This window comes from Mustela erminea, chromosome 13 (genome assembly GCF_009829155.1).
Source record: "Mustela erminea isolate mMusErm1 chromosome 13, mMusErm1.Pri, whole genome shotgun sequence".
Taxonomy (NCBI): Eukaryota; Metazoa; Chordata; class Mammalia; order Carnivora; family Mustelidae; genus Mustela; species Mustela erminea.
Window position 1 is genome coordinate 69,995,431 of NC_045626.1, and position 22,180 is coordinate 70,017,610.

The window sequence follows — 22,180 nt, forward strand, 5'->3', positions numbered from 1 at the left end:
CTTTAAGACTGCAAAGATTTTTTAGTGTTCTGGCTTACTCTTTATAATGACTTCTGTAACAGAAAACATTCACTTCATACTACTCAGATATATTACTAATAGTACTCTAAGAAATGTCTATGTGTAATTTATAATGTAATTTTCTGACTCCATGTCCTCCATGAGACAGAAATCACATGGTAGGCATTTTATTCCTGAAATTAAGAATTTAATTTTATGGGGCGCCTGGGTGGCTCAGTGGATTAAAGCCTCTGCCTTCGGCTCAGGTCATGATCCCAGGGTCCTGGGATCGAGCCCCGCATTGGACTCTGCTTGGCGGAGAGCCTGCTTCCTCCTCTCTCTCTCTCTGCCTGCCTCTCTGCCTACTTGTGATCTCTGTCTGTCAAATAAATAAAATAAAATCTTTATAAAAAAAAAAGAATTTGGGCGCCTGGGTGGCTCAGTGGGTTAAGCCGCTGCCTTCGGCTCAGGTCATGATCTCAGGGTCCTGGGATCGAGTCCCGCATCGGGCTCTCTGCTCAGCAGGGAGCCTGCTTCCTTCTCTCTCTCTCTGCCTGCCTCTCAGTGTACTTGTAATTTCTCTCTGTCAAATAAATAAATAAAAATCTTTAAAAAAAAAAAAAAAAAAAAAAAAGAATTTAATTTTATAAGGCAGCATTTAAGTTCATCACCTTAAATGAAACATTCCCCACCTCCTAAGAAAGACAAAAACCCTTATAATTTAACAGAAAACAGAAGAAATACTTAAGTCTTGGATGTTAAGATAGGAAATCCAGTTATTCAAATCACTAGAAATTAACTGTATTTTTAAAGCCAAGCAGATCATTTTACTTAAGTGCCGGAGGTAGTTCAAATTTATAATCACTACAGAAAGATCAGAAAGACTGGCCGCCATGTCGAAAAAATGTTTCCTGACTTCTCTTTGACTAGTTCTGAGGTCTACCTTTGAGATTTAACATAAGGCAAATTCCTACACACATATTAATGTCCAGCTACTTGCTCCCAGTTAACCTCTGATAAAGACGAAGGAAGTTAACTGTTTCCTCTTGCACCTCTCCTTTCTTCTCCCCCACCTTGCCTCCATATCAGAGCTCTCACTGGCACTGCATAGGTCAATGTCCTATTTAAAAGAAAGAGAAAAACATTCCTGATTTTTGATCTATAGCTTCTCACAGAAATTTAAATTTTCTTAATTATAATTTCCCCCTTAACATATTATATGATTCTCTCTTAGCATGAGATTACAGACTCTATCCCTGCTTCCTATTGTCCAAAGAATAAGATTTTAAGGGCATTTTTTGGGACAAAACACCTAAATGACCAATCCCTATGAAGATAAGCAGTTTTATAATAGGGTCTCAAAAAGTTTTTAAAAGCTACAGGGCACCTGGTGGCTCAGTCATTAAGCTTCTGCCCTTGGTTCAAGTCGTGATCCCAGGGTCCTGGGATGGAGCCCCAAATCGGGCTCCCTGCTCGGCAGGAAGCCTGCTTCCCCCTCTCCCACTTCTCTTGCTTATGTTCCCTCTCTGGCTGGCTCTCTCTGTCAAATAAATAAATAAAATCTTTGAAAATAAATAAATAAATGCTTAAATTATCAATTCCTGTTTCTTACAAACTCAACAGAAAAAAAAACTAGAGGTGCCTAGGTGGCTTAGTGGGTTCAAGTCTTTGCCTTCGGCTCAGGTCATGATCTCAAGGTCTTGGGATCGAGCCCCACATCGGGCTCCCTGCTCAGCCGGGAGCCTGCTCCTCTTCCCCCAACACCGCCCCGACCTCTGCCTGCCTCTCTGCCTGCTTGTGATCTGTCTGTCAAATAAATAAATAAAATCTTCAAAAAAAAAAAAAAGAAAGAAAGAAAGAAAGAAAACTAATCAAATGAGACAGGCAGCAAAAACCAAAAATGCAATTTTAAAAAAGGCAACTAAAACACAGGCAAAATTCAACACACCAATTTCATTTTGAAACTTGCAGATTTACCCGTTTTATTCTAATATGCTTTCCTCAGGGCCCTGCCCTAAAAGGAACAAAAACATAATCTCCAAACCCCACCCATTTTACACCAATCCTCCCCACTCACAGCTGCATAAGAAGTTTCTTTTCTAGAAAGACAAACAAAGTAATTTGAAGGTCAATTTACCATGGGAACTCAACAGTGTGCCCCTGTGTAAATGAGCATGATTTTCCTGTTTTGCCTAAGTACTTGAGATGTTTAATGCCAATTCCAGGAAAAATGTAGTAAACTACATTCTTAAAAAAAAAAACAAAAAAAAAACACCTAATCAGTATTCCAAACCCAGCTAATCTGCGTATTGCTTATTAGTATATTAATATTATATTTAGGAATGTTAATATTCCTCTCCCAGTCTATAAACAGACTGTCCAAAGCTCTGGTTCTTTCCACTCAGTTTTATGTAGAGTAACGAACATCAAAATGGATAAGGAGCAAGGAGTGCCTGGTTGGCTCAGTCAGTTAAGCATCTGCCTTGGGCTCAGGTCATGATCTCAGGGCCCTGGGAAGGAGCCCTAAGATGGGCTCCCTGTTCAGTGGGGAGTCTGCTTCTCCCTTTCCCCCTGCCCCTCCCCTGACTCATGCATGAGCTCTCTCAAACTAATAAAGAAAGAAAATCTTTTTTAAAAAATGGACAAAAAACAGAAAGCTGAATGAAAACGCAAATCCATCTTTTAGGCATACAACTTAATGAAGAAACAGGTTTGAATTTTTAGCTGCTGTATTCACAATTAAAAACTGTCCAATTCCCGCTAGCCAAAAGGTAGACCCAAGAGGAGAGAAACAAAATTCAAATTATAAAGGTTATGTGCAATGAAAAGAATCTACTCTTCTACTAGCCTAGTTAAAATTAATATTCTGGCAATTAGGTAGGGGGCTACTCATATTTTTGAAGGCAAGCCAATAAAAACCCAAACAACCTCCAGTAACCACACACTACAACGCAGGCTGTGTTTTAAATGGCAAGGTCAAACACCTACCCCCCCCCTTTTTTTTTAAGATTTTATTTATTTACTTGCCAGACAGAGATCACAAGTAGGCACAGAGGCAGGGAGAGAGACAGAGAGAGAGAGAGAGGACGAAGCAGGCTCCCCGCCGAGCAGACAGCCCGACTCGGGGCTCCATCCCAGGATCCTGAGATCATGACCTGAGCCAAAGGCAGAGGTTTTAACCCACTAAGCCACCCAGGTGCCCCAAATACCTACCCTTTTGAAGCCGTTCTCAATTACTAAATAGCCAAAAGACCTGAAATTGTTTGACCAGAACACCATCTTCTTAAGACCATCCTTTTAAGACAATTAATTCAACAGAACCCCCAGAGAAAGACCCACAATTTTTTTTAAAGATTTTTATTTATTTATTTGATAGACAGAGATCACAAGCAGGCAGAGAGGCAGGCAGAGAGAGAAAGGAAGGGAAACAGGCTCCCCGCTGAGCAGAGAGCCTGATGCTCAATCCCAGGACCCTGGGATCATGACTCGAGCTGAAGGCAGAGGCTTTAACCCACGGAGCCACCCAGGTGCCCCAAGACCCACACTTTTAAACTAGTAACATTTATCTCATGTAAACAGAGAACAACATGTCACTGCCATCCAACTAAATACAAGAAGAAAAAACCTTTCAACTAAAGTCAAAAAGTAGAATTCATCAACATTTTTTTTTAAGGATTTTATTTATTTATTTGACAGAGAGAGAGAAAGAGAGAGAGATCACAAGTAGGCAGAGAGCCAGGCAGGGGCGGCGGTGGGGGGGAAGCAGGCTCCCTGCTAAGCAGAGAGCCTGATGAGGGGCTCAATCTCAGGACCCTGAGGATCATGCCCTGAGCCAAAAGCAGAGGCTTAACCCACTAAGCCACCAAGGCACCCCATCATTGACATGCTTTAAACAAAAGGAGGACAAAAATACTCCAGACTAATAAGAAATGAGCTCTTAAGCTAAAGAGATTTCTCCCTTTTTGGTTTAAAGTAACTACAATTAAAACAACCACTCTAAAAACTCAAGTCATGGGTTCATACTGAAGACAAAAATCCTTAAACTATCATTTTGCTTAACCCATTAATGGGGAACAGGGAGTAATAAAAAAAGCATACTGGCCTAAACAACTTCTATTTATACTAAACGTATTAAAATATAGGTAAAATATTCTCTAAAACAAGATGAAAAACTTCTCAAACATACAACCTACTCTAAACCTATTCTGTACAAATTATGGAATATTCCAAGTATATTGCTTATACATCACAAACTTAAGTACTATTCAATTCAACATGAAAAAAACAATCCGGGCGCCTGGGTGGCTCAGTCATTAAGCATCTGCCTTCTGCTCAGGTCACGATCTCAGGGTCCTGGGATCGAGTCCCACATCGGGCTCCCCGCTCTGTGGGAAGCCTGCTTCTCCATCTTCCATTCCCCCTTGCTTGTGTTCCCTCTCTCACTGTGTCACTTTCTGTCAAATACATAAAAAAAATCTTTAAAAAGGAAAAAACAGGGGCGCCTGGGTGGCTCAGTGGGTTAAGCCGCTGCCTTCGGCTCAGGTCATGATCTCAGGGTGCTGGGATCGAGTCCCGCATCAGGCACTCTGCTCAGCAGGGAGCCTGCTTCCTCCTCTCTCTCTGCCTGCCTCTCTGCCTACTTGTGATCTCTCTCTGTCAAATAAATAAATAAAATCTTTAAAAAAAAAAGGAAAAAACAATTTACACAAATAATTCAAATTCTCAAGTTTCCAATAAGCGTGTGGACATAACTATTAAAAATAACATCACACCTCCAGGGTCCATCAGCACCACTCAGTTTCTTGCATTTTCCAACCTGAAAATAGTCAGAGGAACCAATGTCTCAAAAAGGCAGAAAGAATAATGTGTTTGCATAGCTCTTTGGTAAACAGCAGGCCTATGACTAAACAACCCATTGTGTACTACTGTTTTCAATCAGGCCACTTACATATGCTAAAATGCAAAGAAACAGAGGGCCTTAGAGCTTATCTTTTTTCTTTTCTATTGATTTACACCCTCAATATTTAACCCAAACCCTACATTCTACAGCATATAGTTATATTTTCAATAACCAGTGTTTTCATTAAGTGGTATACAGGCCATTAGGATATCTGAGATGACTTAAATGGAATATGAATACCTTTAAAAAATGTATTTATGCACGGAAAAAATTCTGCACTGAAAAAAATTGCCTTGACTCTGATGCCATTAAATTCAAAGCACACTATTAAACTTACACACCTCTAAGAAAAAAACTCCAATTCAACTATAACATGCCACTGATTCTAAGATGCATTCCCATTTAGCATACAGATGTTGAAAAAAATCATGCAGGTAATGTATTAATGAGAGGTCTAGGTGATAAGATATGCTACTATAAATCCTTCATATATAGAAATTATTATGCAACTATCTTTCTTCAAGATGCTTTATTCTCTCATTTTTCTTCATAAGACATCTTTTCAATTCATTAAAAGTCTGAACCCATTCATAAGCAGACCTGACCAGGGGCCACATGTAACAACAGCATCTCGTCCTTCCCCCACACAAAACGTAAACTTAAGGTTTCTGCTGCCACCAGAGTTCCCGCACCTTCCCCAACCCCAGAGACTATTACTAGCACAGTACCACAGGGTACAGGGTCTCCCCTGAACTGTCACTGGAGCTCATATCCTAACTCTACATATCTACATACTCTATCATCAGCCTCCATCCCCTCCCCCCACCATTCCTTCTTTCTTAATACTCCACTGTAAATCTCGGTAGGCCTAGGACTTCAAGGCTAGCAATCATTTGACCATTTCCAATAAAAAAATCTGATGCCATCTCCTACTGCTCTTCCTGAAATGCTCAATTTCCCTATTTCCATTCCATGAAACTAGTATCAACACCATTTGGTCTAGCTAACTGATTCTCAAACATTTGAATTAAACTTACAGGTAGACCTTAGTTACCTAAGAAACAAAACAACGAGTTACAAATGAAGTCACAAAAGAACTGGTTCTTTTAACATCACCTGACAAATCCAATCCGATCAATAGAAGTTCCACTAAAACATCCTTGCTCAAAAAAATATGCCCCTATGACATTTATATCCAAAACGAACAACTTGAAGGTGCTTTCAAATTTTCCATCTATGAGTTTTTGTCACTGTTATTACTTCCGCCTAATTTACTCATACTGCTTTAACTATCTGGTTAAATACTATGTATCCTTCAATTCTTCCTTGAAAACAAAGCTTTCACTGTGAAAGCCTCCCTGCAGAGTTCATGTGCACTTTCAATATAAATATAGCTATATTTTATAATACCAAATGTCATTATGATTATTTACATTTCTGTATGTTCTACTAAACAGATTATGATTTCATATGTAACGTCATTTTACTACTTAACAATGGAACCCAATGACCTTACACTACGCATTATTGAGAGACACTACAATATAGCTTATTAGGTAAGATCACAGATTCTAGAATCAGACTATTCTAGATAGGAATTTTGACTATAAACTTACTTGTGTCAGTCTGGGAAGTTCATGAAGTTTCCTCATCTGTAAAATGGAGATAACATTAGAAGAGTTACTGCACAAGTATCTTCAAATCAAATGAATTCTGACAAGGACAAGAAATATGCTCAATAACTACCTTCTGAATTTAAAAAAACAAACCGTAATTTAGGTAAATACAAGAAATAAACCATGACCTTCTATTTAGCACCCATGTCCATTTAAAACCTCTATAATTCTAGTTTTTACCATAAATCCAACAATTCTACCTGCCTGTCTTCATATAGAATAAGGCCTTGTAACGACCTTATTTCCAATATGCATTTTAACTTTCATCTGCATTATAAACTTTCAAAGTTCAAAATAAAAAAGTAGTTATGTGATTTTCTGAAGCAAAAATTCTAGTAGCCATTTGACACTTAAGAAGAATCACTTAACTGAGTGAGCCAAGCAAAATTAACTGCTATTCTTTACATACAATCAACACATGAACTCTCAGGATACCAATCATTATAGTTGTCAAGATCTAGTGCATCCATCTCAACAATAAGGTCTTCCCAAAATGAGGCCCTTTTCTCTCAAACAACCAGGTCTGCCTCAAATGAGGGTCTTACTCTTCCCCTCTAGGACATTCTATATTCATTCCAAATTCCTTGCCATTGTTTATGTTGTTCCCTATACACAGACTGGACTTTTTACCATGAAACAGATCATCAGAGCTCTTCCAGTATTTTAGACCACTAAGCTTTTACTGCATTTTTGCAGGTACACATGATTTAGCATTTATTATCTTTTACCAAATTCTACTTCTCCACCTTTTCCAAATTCTTCTCCCTCCTTCCCTCTTTCTCTTTCTGTCTCCCTCAAAACACACATAGTCTGCAAGTGCCCTCAAGAGCTACTCAAAATGCTTTGATTAGTTAATGAAATAATATTTATCTCTCTTTAAAGGTTGGGGATAAATCATGAAAAATTTTCTCATAAACAATTAAATAGCTATAGGTGATAATGCTATAGGTGAGGTGCTCTCTACTTTCATGTTCTAACATTAAGCTAAAAATAGGTAATACGCGATCATAATTAATGGTATAATGTTGTCTGACTAACACATAAAGACTTCTTGAAGTGACTAAGAACTTGGTAATAGCTGCAATATCAGTCCTGAACTGGTATTAATAAAAATGTCACTTTTGAAAAAAAAAATAATGCCACATATGTATAAAATAATGGTTTTTGTAAAGATAAAAAACACTGCTTCAAAACAAGGATATGGAATATAAAAGTGACAGCAAGAGGGAAGTGGCTTTAATCCTCTTTGACTTCTTTGAAGCCATCATATAAAAGCAGGAGTTCTTATGATCAAGCCATTCTTAGAAAATCCTTTTTACATTCCATTCCTTGTGTAATAATTTTGCTTCTCCCCTGAAAACTGAATTCCTTCTGTCCTTTTCTCAACTTTTCCTGAATTAACAAAGGAAGAGCAGACAGGTTCACAAATCGATGAGACTACATAGTTCCAACTTGAAGCCAATATAATTTTTCAATTGTATATATATAACAATTTCTGATAACTGGCAAAGAATCTGAATGGTACTGCATCCACATGAATAGCTAACTCTATAGCACCAGAAAGCAATGGTAATAATATTGGGCATGGTACTTAGAAAAAACAAAGCCAATTTTCTTTTTTTTAATAATGCTGGTTTTTGTTTTTGTTTTACAGTGACAACCAGAACAGGGAGAGAAAACGCTATCACTACAAGGATAACCTCATATTAATGGGCAACTGAGACCAACTGTTAAGGATGTTTTAAGCAGGGGCTCCTGGGTGGCTCACTAGGTTAAGCATCTAAGGTCATGATCTCTGGGTTCTGGAATCGAGCCCTGCATCAGGCTTCCTCCTCAGCAAGAGTATTATAGTTACAGTTTTAGCTCTTAAATTTAGGTCTTTGATTCTCAATTACCCAGATAATTATGAAATCACAAATATCATGCTTTCAAATCCATAAGTTTTTTATAGTGTAAGTATTAGATGAGACTTAGCAGGCTCTGTGCTATGAAAATAGACAGAGATACAAAAGATGTTAATTTATGCCCTGCGATTCTGAAACAAGTGTAAATGGGTAAATTGATATACCCATACAATGGAATACCACGCTCTTGTAAGCAGAGGAGTGGGTGAATATCGATCCCCCCCAGGTTGACCAAATTATAGCCTATTCCCTCAACCACATGATCCAAGAAGAAAAACAGAATCTTTCTCCTTTTGCACTTGGCTCGCTCAGTAGGTAAACATGCAACTCTCTATCTCAGGGTCTTGAGCCCAATCTCCACACTGGGCATAGAGATTACTTTAAAAAAAAAAACAAAAAAAAATCCCTCCTCTTCTTCTAGAATCATGGTTTCTAAGCTGTGTGTTAAGGCACCTTGAGGGTACCACAGTAAATTCACAGGGGCACTATAAGGAATCTTAAGTTTCTTGAGGGAAATAGCAGTAACTGACGTATGTGAACCACACAAACAACGATCTGACGTCATTCATAATTTCAAAAGTAGCTCAAAAAAATTCCTTTCAATACTTAAGAAACGGGGGTTTTAGGCAAGCTGCTATGATAAAACCCAAGTATCATATAAAAATCAGTGCCAAAAAGAAAAAAAAGCTGGAATACCTGATTCCAAGGTTTGAGAATTTGTATAGTACCCAAAAGGCACACATATTAAAATTAAAATGTTTTCTTTCAAATCATATATATTAATTTTTCAAGTAGCTAAACTATTAGGAAATAAATACTTAAGCTGTTTGGTCCAAACTACTTAATAAATGGAAATATTACTATTTCTTTTGGTGAAGAGGCACAGTGGAAAATATTACTGAGTCACCAAAAGGAAGAAGAGACTTTCTTCACCATGAGCCAAGAGAAGCCTGAGAGAAATCACAGCAAAGCCCAGCAAGATGCCAAACTAGAATAATTAAGACACTGTACCCCCAATTCCAAGTCCTCTATCTGGCTGTCACAGTTCTTCAATTATATGAACTGCTCCAGTATCCTGCCAATAAAGCCATACCTTCTTTTACTTAAGCTCTCATTCAGTTTGTCACCAGCAACCAAGAGTCCTGAATAACAAAATCAGATGATCCACATATTCGGCCTGATTTCCCTAATAAAATCATAAATAATGTATACCAGCTTGTTTTTTTAAACAACAAGTTAGGGCATTACTAATAACTCAAATACAAATCATCGCATTTACTATGTCCTATATTAACTGAATACAAGATAACTTCTATTGGATATTGCACGCTGAGACAAAATTTAGTTTTTGAAGTTTTATAGACTTATTTATTTGAGAGAAAGAGAGCATGAGCAGAGGGGAGGGGCAGAGGGAGAGAGAGAAGCATACCCTCCTCTGAGCAGGGAGCCCAAGTGGGGCTCAATCAGCCTCAGGATGCTGGGATCATGAGCCGAAGGTGGCTGCTTAACAGACTGAGAGATCCGGGCACCTCTAAAGACTTTTTTTTTTTTTTGGAGATTTTATTTTTTCCACAGAGAGAGACAGAGTGAGAGAAAGAACACAAGCAGGGGAAGAGGAGAAGCAGGCTTCCCACTGAGCAGAGAGCCCGAAGAGATTTTATTTTTTCCACAGAGAGAGACAGAGTGAGAGAAAGAACACAAGCAGGGGAAGAGGAGAAGCAGGCTTCCCACTGAGCAGAGAGCCCGAAGCCGGCTCAATCCCAGGACGGCAAATGCAAGGCAGACACTGAGTGACTGAACCACCCAGGCACCCCTATAGATTTCTTCTTGACAAAAACCTCATTAAACTTTCACAGCATGGTAATAAAAACTAAACTATACCACGTTTTTTCTTTCACACCAAGATTACAAATTAAATAATTTCTAAGTAATCTAAAGCTCTAATATACTCAAAATTACAGCTTCAAAGAAGAAAAGTAAAATATTTTATGAATATTACAAGAAGTCATCAAACATTTTCTTAAATAATACTTAAAGCAATTCATTTCCAGAAATTAACCTGGATCTTATATTAATTTTGATTTCTGGAGAAATCTTTTATTAAAAATCAAAGGCAGTAGTGATTTTAGCAATAAGCACAACTAATAGTTCATTCATTGTAACTGTTAAACAGATGTTTATTTCAGTCAGAGAGAAAAGTAAACCTTTCCAAAAACGAGAAAACCCAGAAATATACCAATGGAAAATGGAAACTACAGCTAATCTTTATCTGTGATAAAGCATTTATATAGATTACAGAAAGAAATTTTTTTTTTAAAGATTTTATTTATTTACTTGAGAGAGACAGTGAGAGAGAGCATGAACGAGGAGAAGGTCAGAGAGAGAAGCAGACTCCCCATGGAGCTGGGAGCCCGATGCGGGACTCGATCCCGGGACTCCAGGATCATGACCTGAGCTGAAGGCAGTCGTCCAACCAACTGAGCCACCCAGGCGTCCCCAGAAAGAAATTTTTATCAGAAAAAAAAAGTAACCATCAGCTGGCTAGCACTCAACTTTTTTTTTTTTTACCTGCTCATTGAGTATTCTGCCTTGCTCACATTAAAAACCTTAACAATTAACTTATTCCTCAATGAATGTCACTTTACCATCATATAAAAAAAAATCTACCATCTTGCTTCCACAGAGCATCCATACGCATATTCGTTCCATCCTGTTTGTGTTGTGTCCATCTAAGAAGTTAGATTTGGGGGTACCTGGCTGACTCAGTTGGTAGAGCATGCAACTCTTGATCTCGGTCATGAGTTCAAAGCCCACACTGGGTACAGAAATTACTTAAAAAAAAAAGTCACTTTTGTTTTTGTCTTTTTTAAAAACATTTTACTTATATTTATTTGCCAGAGAGAGAGAGAGACAATGCACACACAGAAGCAGGGGGGAGCAGCAGAGAGGAGAGGAAGAAGCAGGCCTCCTGCTGAGCAAGGAGCCTGATGCAGGGCTTGATCGCAGGACCCTGGGATCATGACCTGAGCTGAAGGCAGATGCTTAACCAACTGAGCCACCTTGGATTTATTTATTTATTTACTTACTTATTTATTTTGGAATATTTGAGTAATCTCTATGTCCAATGTGGGGCTTGAACTCACGACCCCAAGATCAAGAGTCACATGCCCCTGGATTTATCCGTCTTATATAATACACAAGTATGTGCATACACACATATTTAGCCCCAGTCTGTAGAAGAAAATGCAAATTTTTCACAGACTACTTCCCTTTTGGATCTGAGTATATCTTCCCTAGACAAATATCCATTTTCATGTAGCACTGTTTATAAAAAATTAACTATTCAGTATTACTTAAATATGTTTAATATTTAAAGTGCCTCTTACCCCAATGCAACTCTGATCTGATGAGACTGCCTAAAATTTCAAGGGTGAAACGTGTAAAAGTCTAAAAAGTTTTTAAAAGCTTAAATGTAAATCTCTGAAGACTATACTGCACATGTTCAATTAAACATCTCCAAAGGAGAATCTGGACTATCAGTCTACTGAGCTGTATAAATTCCTAGAGGCCTAAAGATGAAGATGAAAGAAATATACAGGTTAAATGTTTACTTAAAAAGATAAAGAAGTGCTTGGCTGGCTCAATCGGAACAGCATGCAAATCTTGATCTCAGGGTTGAGAGTTCAAGCCCCACAGTGGGTGGAGAGATTACTAAAAAAATAAAATAAAATAAAGTAGAACTCAATAATCCGGATATATATTAATGTAAAGCAACTAAAGTCTGCAACAGTTCACTGGTATATCAGTCAAATAAAAAAAGAGAGGAATGAAAGCAGGAGATGAACAAAAGAAAACAGGGCTCCCAGGGATAATATGTACTAAAATAAGAATCAAGTTTATCTTTATGCCATGGTGCATATGCACAAAATTAGGTTAATCATGTCTCCATTCCCAATGCAAAATATGTTAGCTCCTAGCTTATCTAGTATATCCCTGGTTTTAATCTTTCCCATGCATTCAAAACAATTACCACCAAACTACTTTCTAAATTTTTTAAATCCAATGTTCTGACAACCTCTTTGTGACATTATTCCTTTCACCACCTAATGGGCAGATCCAAGAGCCACTCGAGGTTTCTTTAGAATTCTAATTCCATCTTACACTTACATCCATCTCTGAAAAGAGCTAAAACTTTAAAAATATATTAGACAATATTTCAGATTATCACTGGGGTGAAATGGCAGTTTCAAGTGGATTCAAAGTTTGTCCAGGATCCTTCATTCTCTGTTTCCATTCCAGCACTGCTGCATGTTTCTCCTGCTTCTTTATCCAATGCTTCTCAAACTAGCAACAGAAGGATCAAGCCTTCCATCAGTCCACTACAAAACTAATGGGGGTAATATTAGATAAGTTAAAGCAACTTTCATCCCAGGATGAAGTCAAGTCACAAAAAATCCATTGAACAAACAAAGCTCACAGTATATCTTAAGGTCATACCTTAACTTTTAATATATCAATTCGTGGTTGCAACCCCAACCCCAGTCTACAGTAAAACCCAAGGGAACTCCCTCCAAGCCTATTTATGTAATCAAAGTTCAAATTTTAAGCAGAAGGAATACAAACAAAAAAATTCTAAACAGAATTATTTAAAGTGCCTAATCAGAATCCCAAACAGAAACCCCAAATAAAGAGTAAAACACTTCCAGCAGCAATGAGTAATTCAAATAACTAATGGGCTAAGGACAATAAAATAACGGGCACCAGGGGGCTCTGTCGCTTGAACGTCTGCCTTTGATTTGGGTCACGATCCTAGGGTCCTGGGATCAAATCTAGGCTCTGATTCTCCCTCTCCCTCTACCTGCCACTCCCCCTACTTGTGCTCCCTCTCTGTCAATGAAATAAGTAAATTTTTAAAAAATAAAATTCTCTTAAAAGCAAAGTGAGAGCTATTATTAAAATTAAACTCCCTGAGATATGAAAGGAGACTGAAATTCAGAGAGATGAATACAATACTTTGATCAGCTTCTTCCCTTGGGTTATTTGCTAAAACTGAAGAGAGACAGAGCTGTACATCCCATCAGTCTCCAAATTTAGGGGGTGTGGACAGAGGGAGAGGGACAGAGACCTTTAAGCAGGCTCCATACCTAGTGTGAAGCCCAGCATGGGGCTCCATCTCACAACCCTGAGATCATAACCTGAGCCAAAATCAAGAGTAGAATGCTTAACTGACTGAGCCACACTGTTAGAAACACAAAACTGAAATTTAAGGAAACAAAATTTGAAAAATAGACAATGAAGAAATACCATGCAAATACTAACAGAAAAATGGTTTGGGTATAATAACACAAGATAAAGTAGACTTTAAAGCATTATTAGAAATAAAAAGGAGAGGTGCACCTGGCTCAGTAGGGTATGAAACTCTTGATCTCTGGGGTCGTGAATCTGAGCCTCGCAGTGGGCAAAGATATTACTTTAAAAAAAGAAAAAGCAAAAAGCAATACAATCCAAATCAAAACATTAGCACAGTGTGTTTTGTTTTGGAGGATATGATGAAAGGATTCTAAAAACACAAAAGGTCCAAGAACAGCCAAAATGCTCTTGAAAAAGGGGGAGGAACCAAGGTGGCAAGTTTAAACTACGCCAGCTAAAGATGGTGTGATACTGGCACAGGGAAAGACCAGTGGAACAGAACAGGGAGCCAAGAAACATCCACATGTAACCACTTGATTTATGAAAAAAAGAGGTAATAAAAAACACTAGGCAAGGACCGGCCTTTCTATAACGTGTGCTGGGTCTACTGATATGATAATCCACATGGGGAAAAAAAATGAAATTGGCCCCTATTGTAGGGCTTGAATCCACAACCCCACGATCAAGAGTTGTATGATCTTCTGACTAAGCCAGCCAGGCACTCCCCCTGAAAACAGAAATCTTTAAAAAATGTTTAAGAAAATATTTTCGGGGTGCCTGGGTGGCTCAGTGGATTAAGCCGCTGCCTTCGGCTCAGGTCATGATCTCGGGGTCCTGGGATCGAGTCCCGCATCGGGCTCTCTGCTCAGCGGGGAGCCTGCTTCCCTCTATCTCTTTCTCTGCCTGCTTCTCCGTCTGCTTGTGATCTCTCTCTGTCAAATAAATAAATAAAATCTTTAGAAAAAAAAAAAAAAGAAAGAAAATATTTTCATGACTTCTGAGCAGAGAAGAAAAGATTTCTCAAGTAAGGCAAAAAAGTAACCATAAAGGAAAAAAGAAATAAGTTTGACTACATTAAAGTTAAGAATTTCTACTAATCAAAAGACCACAAAGACAGTGAAAACAAAGCCAAATGGACAAAAATATTTGTCCAAAGTTAACTGACAAAAATCCAGAATATATAAAGAACTATAAATTAGTATTTTTAAGAAAAATCATTCAATAGACAAAAAGAGAAAAGAATAGGCAACTGCAAAAAAAAAAAAAAAATCCAAATGGCCCATAAAATAGGCAAAGATGCTCAAACCCAATAACCAGGGAAATCAAAATCAGAACCACAAGATACTACTACTTACCTCCCCAAATTTGTCAAAAATTGAAACACTGACAAATTTCGGTGTTGACTAGGATGCAGAGCAACGGAAGCTCTCATTCACTACTATGGGAGTGTGAACTGATAAATCGCTTTGGAAAACAACATGGCACTGAAGTTGAAGATACATATCCTATGTCTTGGCACCTAAGCTCCTGGGTTTACACCCTAGAATGTGACAAACACCAGAAAAAATGTACAAGAATATTCATTGCAGTACTGTTCATAGCAGCCCTAATCCAGAAACATCCCAGATGTCCAGCAACAATAAGGTAATTTGTAGTGTATTTTCCCCTATTATGATCAAAAATGTACCATATAATAGCAATAAAAATGAATTAGATCAACAAAACACACAGGAATGTGCAAAAGATAGAAAATACACACAATACAGTTCCATTCAAAAACAGCCTAAACTACTGTTTATGGATATACAATATCAATAAAAGTCAGGCAGTGATAACCATGAAGACGGGAACAGTGGTTAGTTATTTCTAAGAGGAAGGGAGAGGGAGCTGTGTATGAAGGAACAGAGACCGGTACAGCCTGCTGAGGGTGCTGGGGATGATCTTTTTATTGACCTGGGTGGTAGTGACATGGGCTTTCACTTTATACAACCATTCACTACACTGTACATTTGCATCTGATTCTCTGTGTGTGTCACGTATAATTACAAAATTATTTTTAAAAAAGACAACTTGGGAGAAAGAAATGCATGAGATTAAAAAATTTGTGGTGGTATATTTTGGAACAAGGGAAGGATATTTCAGTTCTAGGCAAAAAAAAAAAAAAGAAGAGAGTTTTGTGTAGTTGGGAGTGGGGAAATAAGCAAATCAACATTGAAGGCAACAGAGCAAAGTAGCTTGTGAAACTTAAGACCATCACAGAAATGAAGATTGGTGCCTACTTTCCAGAAGTCATGTTGCCTCTGTATCCCAGAAGCTACAGATGTCCTAAGGATAACAGAATCTGTTTAGAAAACCACTAATACCATTCTCATCTAACTCAGCTTGGTATTTCCTTATCCACTTCTTGTCCTCTCGAGGAGAAAGAAAAGCCAGTAAACTCAAAGCCTGACTTTATCCCCTATCATTATCAAAAATGTGACTTCAAGTGAGGACACTTCATCTAGAATAAAATATCACAAAACAGGCAAATCAGAAAGTAAGTTAAGTTCTTACCTGAAACAATGGACAATGACAGATAATATCTTAATGTATTATCCCCTCTACCACTAAGAGTGGCAAAGGCAGATAAGAAAACTATACACATCACATGCTTCAAATAGTCACGGAAGAGCCAATAAACTAAAAGCTTAAAGGCATTCAAAAGACAGAACATTAACTGCTTTCACACAAAAACTTCTAATTTACAAATATCATACAAAGGGGTGCCTGGGTGGCTTAGTTAAGTGTCCTACTCTTAATTTCAGCACAGGTCATGATTTCAGGGTTGTTAGAGCAAGCTCTGCGTAGGGCTCTGTACTGGATGTGGAACCTGCTTAAGATTCTCTCTGTTCCCCTCTGTTTCTCCCCCTCCCTCTCTTAAAAAAAAAAAAATCATACAAAACATTTATTATTTGGGCACCTGGCTAGCTCAGTCGGTAGAGCCTGGGACTCCTGACCTCAGGACTGTAAATCTGAGCCCCATGTTGGGTGCACAGATTACTTAAAAATAAAATCTTTTAAAAAAAAGTCTTCAGGGGCGCCTGGGTAGCTCAGCCCATTGAGCATCTGTCTAACTCTTGATTTCAGCTCTGGTTGTGATCCCATGGGTTATGGGATAGGTCCCCACATTGGGCTTTGCACTCAGCAGGGAATCTGTTTCAGATTCTCTCTCTCCCTCTACCTCTGCCCCTCCCCATCTAAATGAATAAATAAATCTTTTTTTTAAAATTTTCTGGTTATTTAATAGGTACAGATTGTTTGACAAAGCTCTGGAAATACATAGTGACAGTTACAGAACACTGAAAATACTTGATGCAACTGAGCTGTACTCTTTAAAATGGGGGGGTGCCTGGGTGACTCAGTTAAGCATCTGCCTTCGGCTCAGGACATGATCTCAAGAGTCCTGTTATCCAGCCCCATGTCTGGCTCCCTGCTCAGCAGGGAGTCTGCTTCTCCCTCTCCCAAAGCCCCTCCTCCCCACTCGTGCTATAATAAATTTTAAAAAATAATAAAATGGTTAAATGATAAATTTTGTTATGTGTATTTTCCTCACAATAAAAAATATTTTAAAAATTGTTAAAATATCTGCTTATTAAAGAGACCCTTAAGAAAATGAAATTCAGAGTGGGAAAAATATTTGCAAATACATGTATCTAATAAAGGATTTATGTCCAAAAATATAAAAAAAGCAAACACAAATCAGTAAGAGGAAGAAAACTTTTATAGACAAAAGATTTTAATGGAACCCTTACCAAAGACATTATCGATGGCCAGTAAGTACATTAAAAGATGTGGATCACCATCAATCATCCGGGAAATGCAAATGAAAACACTACAGTAAGAGACCCTTTCACACCCAATGGAGTAACTACATTAGAGACTTACAATAACAAATTTGATGATGTTGAGTAACTGGAACTCATACATTGCTCATGAAAGTATAAATCTGGCATTACCACTTTTAAGGACAGTCTGGCGGCTACTTATACAGTTAAACATCCATGTATTCTATGACCCAGCAATTGCACTCCTTGATACTAACCCAAGGGAAGTGAAAACATGTGATCACAAGAAGGCTTGGAAACAAATGTTCAGAACAACTTTATTCCTAACAGGCCCAAACTGAAAAGAACTCAAAATGTCCAGTATCAAATGATCAGATAAACAGATTATGGGTGCAATTCCTCAATAAAATACTACTCAGCAATAAAAATGAACAACATGGATGAATCTCAAAAGCATCAGACTGACTCAAAGCAGCAACTTAAAAAAGAGCAAATACTACATGATTCCATTAAAATGAAAAATTAAATAAAACTGATCTATAGTGGGGCACCTGGGTAGCTCAGTGGGTTAAAGCCTCTGCCTTTGGCTCGGGTCATTTCCAGGGTCCTGGGATCAAGCCCCACATCAGGAAGAGCCTGCTTCCCTTCCTCTCTCTCTGCCTGCCTCTCTGCCTACTTGTGATCTCTGTCAAATAAATAAAATCTTTTAAAATAAATAAATAAGGGGTGCCTGGGTGGCTCAGTGGGTTAAAGCCTCTGCCTTAGGCTCAGGCCATGAACCCAGGGTCCTAGGATCGAGCCCCGCCTCAGGCTCTCTGCTCGGCGGGGAGCCTGCTTCCTCCAATCTCTCTGCCTACTTGTGATTTCTGTCAAATAAATAAATAAAAATCAAATAAATAAATAAATAAAGCTGATCTATAGTGACAGAAACATAATTCAGGTAGGAACTGCAGTTTGGGTGGGAGGAGAACAGGAAATAATCAGAAGGGGGCCATGAGTATGTTCCAATATAAAGTTATGTATCAGGATTGTGGCAGTGGCTACACAGCTGTAAACATTTACTGAAACTCAAACTGCATACTTCTATCTGTGCATTTCACTATATACTACACTTGACCTTACCCAAAAGGCTGAGAAGTGATTGCATTTCACTATATAAATTCTATCTTAATTTTTTAAAAATCCTAAAATCATATCCTAAAGCAGGGGCTCTAACCCTCATCCAAAAGTAGTCGGTATAGTATTTAGAAAAAGTTGTACAAGCAGATCATATGAACTACCCCACATAGGTCACCAACTCTGTTTCAAATTTCTTTCTGAGGGAATGCATATGAACTTGAGGTTTTCCATACCAAAGGACAAGCATTTACATGTGATCAGTGTTCTGGGTAAAGTCTAAAGTTCTTCTAAGGTACAGAAATTTCCATGAAGTTCATTGGCCTCCAAGGAGATCAACTTCATGACATGATCAAGGGAATGTGTTATATGATGGCTTTTGTTAATCACCCAGCACCTTCTGTCAGAGAAATGGTTATTTAACCACCTGCTAACCTGATGGTGAGGAGGAAGAAGAGGGAGGAAAAAAATGTTGGACCTTTGATAGCATTCTTATTTCCTACTTGGAAAAAAAGGGGGGGGTTACTAGGTTCAGCTCCCATAAAACTTCTTACTGGTTAAAAAAAATACAGTAATATTCTTATTACTATTAGTTAAAGCTGTTTCCAGTAGTCTACATCAACTGCTACTCTTTTATATAAAATACACAAATAATCTCTCCATACACAAGAAGTCATTTCAGAATAACGTCTACCCAGAAAACTTTAAACAGTTTCATTAAAAAATTTTATCTTCAAGCCGACTGTACTCTTTCCTTTCTCCATGGGGGACCAGCATGCCATGCTGCAAAGAGTAGCCTCCTTGGTGGCATATGGAGCCTGCTGACTGCATGAGTTGCCCCAAGTGACCTTGAACATAGCCCTTTCCAGTGCACACTGAGGTGTGACCTCATGCTATCTCCAAGCTAGGCTGCAGACCCGCCTGCGGGGTGCCTTTGGAAAGCCCTAGGGCACAGGAGCCAGGGTCCACACTGGCCAAGTCATCATGTCCATCCATAACAAGTTGCAGAACAAGGAGCATGTGACTGAGACCCTAGACAGGGCCAAGTTCAAGTTCCCTGGCCGCCAGAAGATGCACATCTCCAAGAAGTGGGGCTTTTACTAAGTTTAATGCAGACAAAGTTGAAGACATGGTAGCTGAAGAGCGGCTCATCCCAGGTAGCTGTGGGGTCAAATACTTTCCTAACGGTGGCCAAATGAAGGGCTCTGCACTCATGAGAACCTTGGCACTGCTCCCTCCCTATTCATGCCCACCAATAAATACTACTTCTTATCAAAAAAAAAAAAAAATTATCTTCAGAAATTAATGCTTGATTTAGCTCACTGGGAAAACAAGCACAGGGCTTTTGCTGAAAGTAGTTTTAGCTAACCTTAATTAGCAAGCCTGAAAGGTTTATAAAGTTATTTCAAGAGTGAGGTAAGCACATGACCTAAAGTCGCAACTCAGGATCATCAATTTCAAAAGTTATCTCTACAAGACCTCAATGTCTGAATAAAACAAAATAAAATAAGATAAAATAAAATAAAACAAAACATTTTTAAGATCCAAGTTTTGTGTTATTTCATTTAAACCTATAGTAAGAACATTTGTACTGTGACACTCCTTAACCAAATCTTAAGTTAGAAAATAAAACTAGCATAAAAGTTTAATATTTTAAATCCTAACATGGACATATTTTCTTCAAATAAAAACAGTAAAATAGGGATGCCTGGGTGGCTCAGTTGGTTAGGCAGCTACCTTCGGCTCAGGTCATGATCCCAGCGTCCTAGGATCGGGTCCTACATCGGGCTCCTTGCTCAGCGGGGAGCCTGCTTCTCCCTCTGCCTCTGCCTGCCATTCTGTCTGCCTGTGCTCGCTCTCTCCCCCTCTCTCTCTCTGATAAATAAATAAAATCTTTAAAAAAAAAAAAATTTAAAAAAAAAACAGTAAAATATACACTTATATGTCAAAATTAGAAAATGTACACAATTTTTCTAAATTATCTATTGAACACGGTGCCTGAGTGGCTCAATTAGTTAAACATCCAACTATTCTTGGTTCTGGCTCAGGTCATGATCTCATGGGTGGTGAGACTGAGACCCCACTGTGGGGGGGGGATTCACCCTCAGCAGGGAATCTGCTTGAAGATTCTCTCCCTCTGCCCCTCCAACCACTCGCCCACTCTCTCTCAGAAAGAAATCTTTTTTAAAAATAAAATTAGCGGGGCACCTGGATGGCTCAGTGGGTTAAGCCTCTGCCTTCGGCTCAGGTCATGATCACAGGGTCCTGGGATCAAGCCCCACATCAGGCTCTCTGCTCAGCAGGGAGCCTGCTTCCCCCTCCCTCTCTGCCTGCCTCTCTGCCTGCTTGTGATCTCTCTCTGTCAAATAAATAAATAAAATCTTTTAAAAAAAATAAAAAATTAAAAATAAAATTAGCTGTTGAAGAAATGACAAGGCCAGCTTCATGAGTGCACAACCTGTACAGTCACATGACTCCATGCTTGGTTTATTGTTCTGCTATAATCATTCTGAAATTCTTCATTTTTTCTTTAAAAAGGAGCCCTGAAAATTATATGGCCAGTCCTAAGCAAGGAATCTATGGGGGGGGGGGGGATTTTTTTAAACACCCATCACTCCAGTGACCAAGAAAAATTTAACTCTGGGCTCACAAATCAATACAAATCTTTTTGAAGTATGCCAGAAAAGCACATATGGTTCCAAATCAGACTCAGATTTCAGAAAGGTCTGTACCTACTGAACATCATCAACTAGAAGAACAAGCTTTGGGAAGTTTTTTCCAACATTCACAGATTTAGATCCTTTAAACACATTTATGAAATGCAATTTGATGTTTACTTCATTGAGACCCAAAAATTATATGGGGTGCTATTATTCACCAAATTTTACATTCTAAAAATTAGTATTTTATAAAAATAAACCTTCAAAGTTTTATGAAAGAAAAAAGCACACAAGCACAACAAACAAGTTGCTTCTGAGCCCCAAGACTGCTGTGATAGATCAAAGGTAACAATGTGTGTTAAAGAAAGGCATCTCCAGAAAAAAATGTCTTGATGCTCAGTAGGCACTCAAACAACTAAGTTTTATAGCCATGTAAATGTCAGCATTCTCCTGAGAAAAGAGATTCACCCTGCTAATAAGGGCATTAAAACTGTTAGATTCAAATGAAGACAAAATAGAGTAAAGCTAAAACACTAGTAATTAATGACAAGAAAGATAACAAAGATCCATTATCAATAAGTATCTTACTTTTGTCAGCTGCAGAAGTTGAGTACTTGAGAAGGTTCTGGAAAAGGGGTAAAATACAAGCCTTTAAAATCCAAACATCACATCAAATTCCCCAGAAAGTCTTTTAACCACGGTAGTAATATCAAAAACATAAGCATCTTAAAACTCAAATGGAGGGGCGCCTGGGTGGCTCAGTGGGTTAAACCTCTGCCTTCGGCTCAGGTCATGGTCTCAGGATCCTAGGATCGAGTCCCCGCATCGGGCTCTCTGCTCAGCGGAGAGCCTGCTTCCTCCTCTCTTTCTCTCTCTGCCTGCCTCTCTGCCTGCTTGTGATCTCTCTCTG

At 38.5% G+C, this 22,180-nt stretch overlaps 1 protein-coding gene and 1 non-coding gene across 10 annotated transcripts in view; one reads left to right on the forward strand and one right to left on the reverse strand.

Moving 5' to 3' along the window:
• The window catches only part of MTMR3 (myotubularin related protein 3), a 143,710-nt gene that overhangs the window by 71,355 nt on the left and 50,175 nt on the right, over nucleotides 1–22,180 (reverse strand). Inside the window, exon 2 of one of the 9 annotated variants that reach the window (XM_032309267.1) lies at nucleotides 6,517–6,552. The exons of the other annotated variants lie outside the window; for them this stretch is intronic. The gene's annotated coding sequence lies outside the window, so the exon portion shown is untranslated. The remainder of the gene's footprint in view (nucleotides 1–6,516; nucleotides 6,553–22,180) is intronic. 9 annotated transcript variants of the gene reach the window in all.
• On the forward strand, nucleotides 19,342–19,471 carry LOC116572560. Its single transcript, XR_004278409.1, has one exon. It is a non-coding gene; the product is annotated as a small nucleolar RNA SNORA70 (small nucleolar RNA).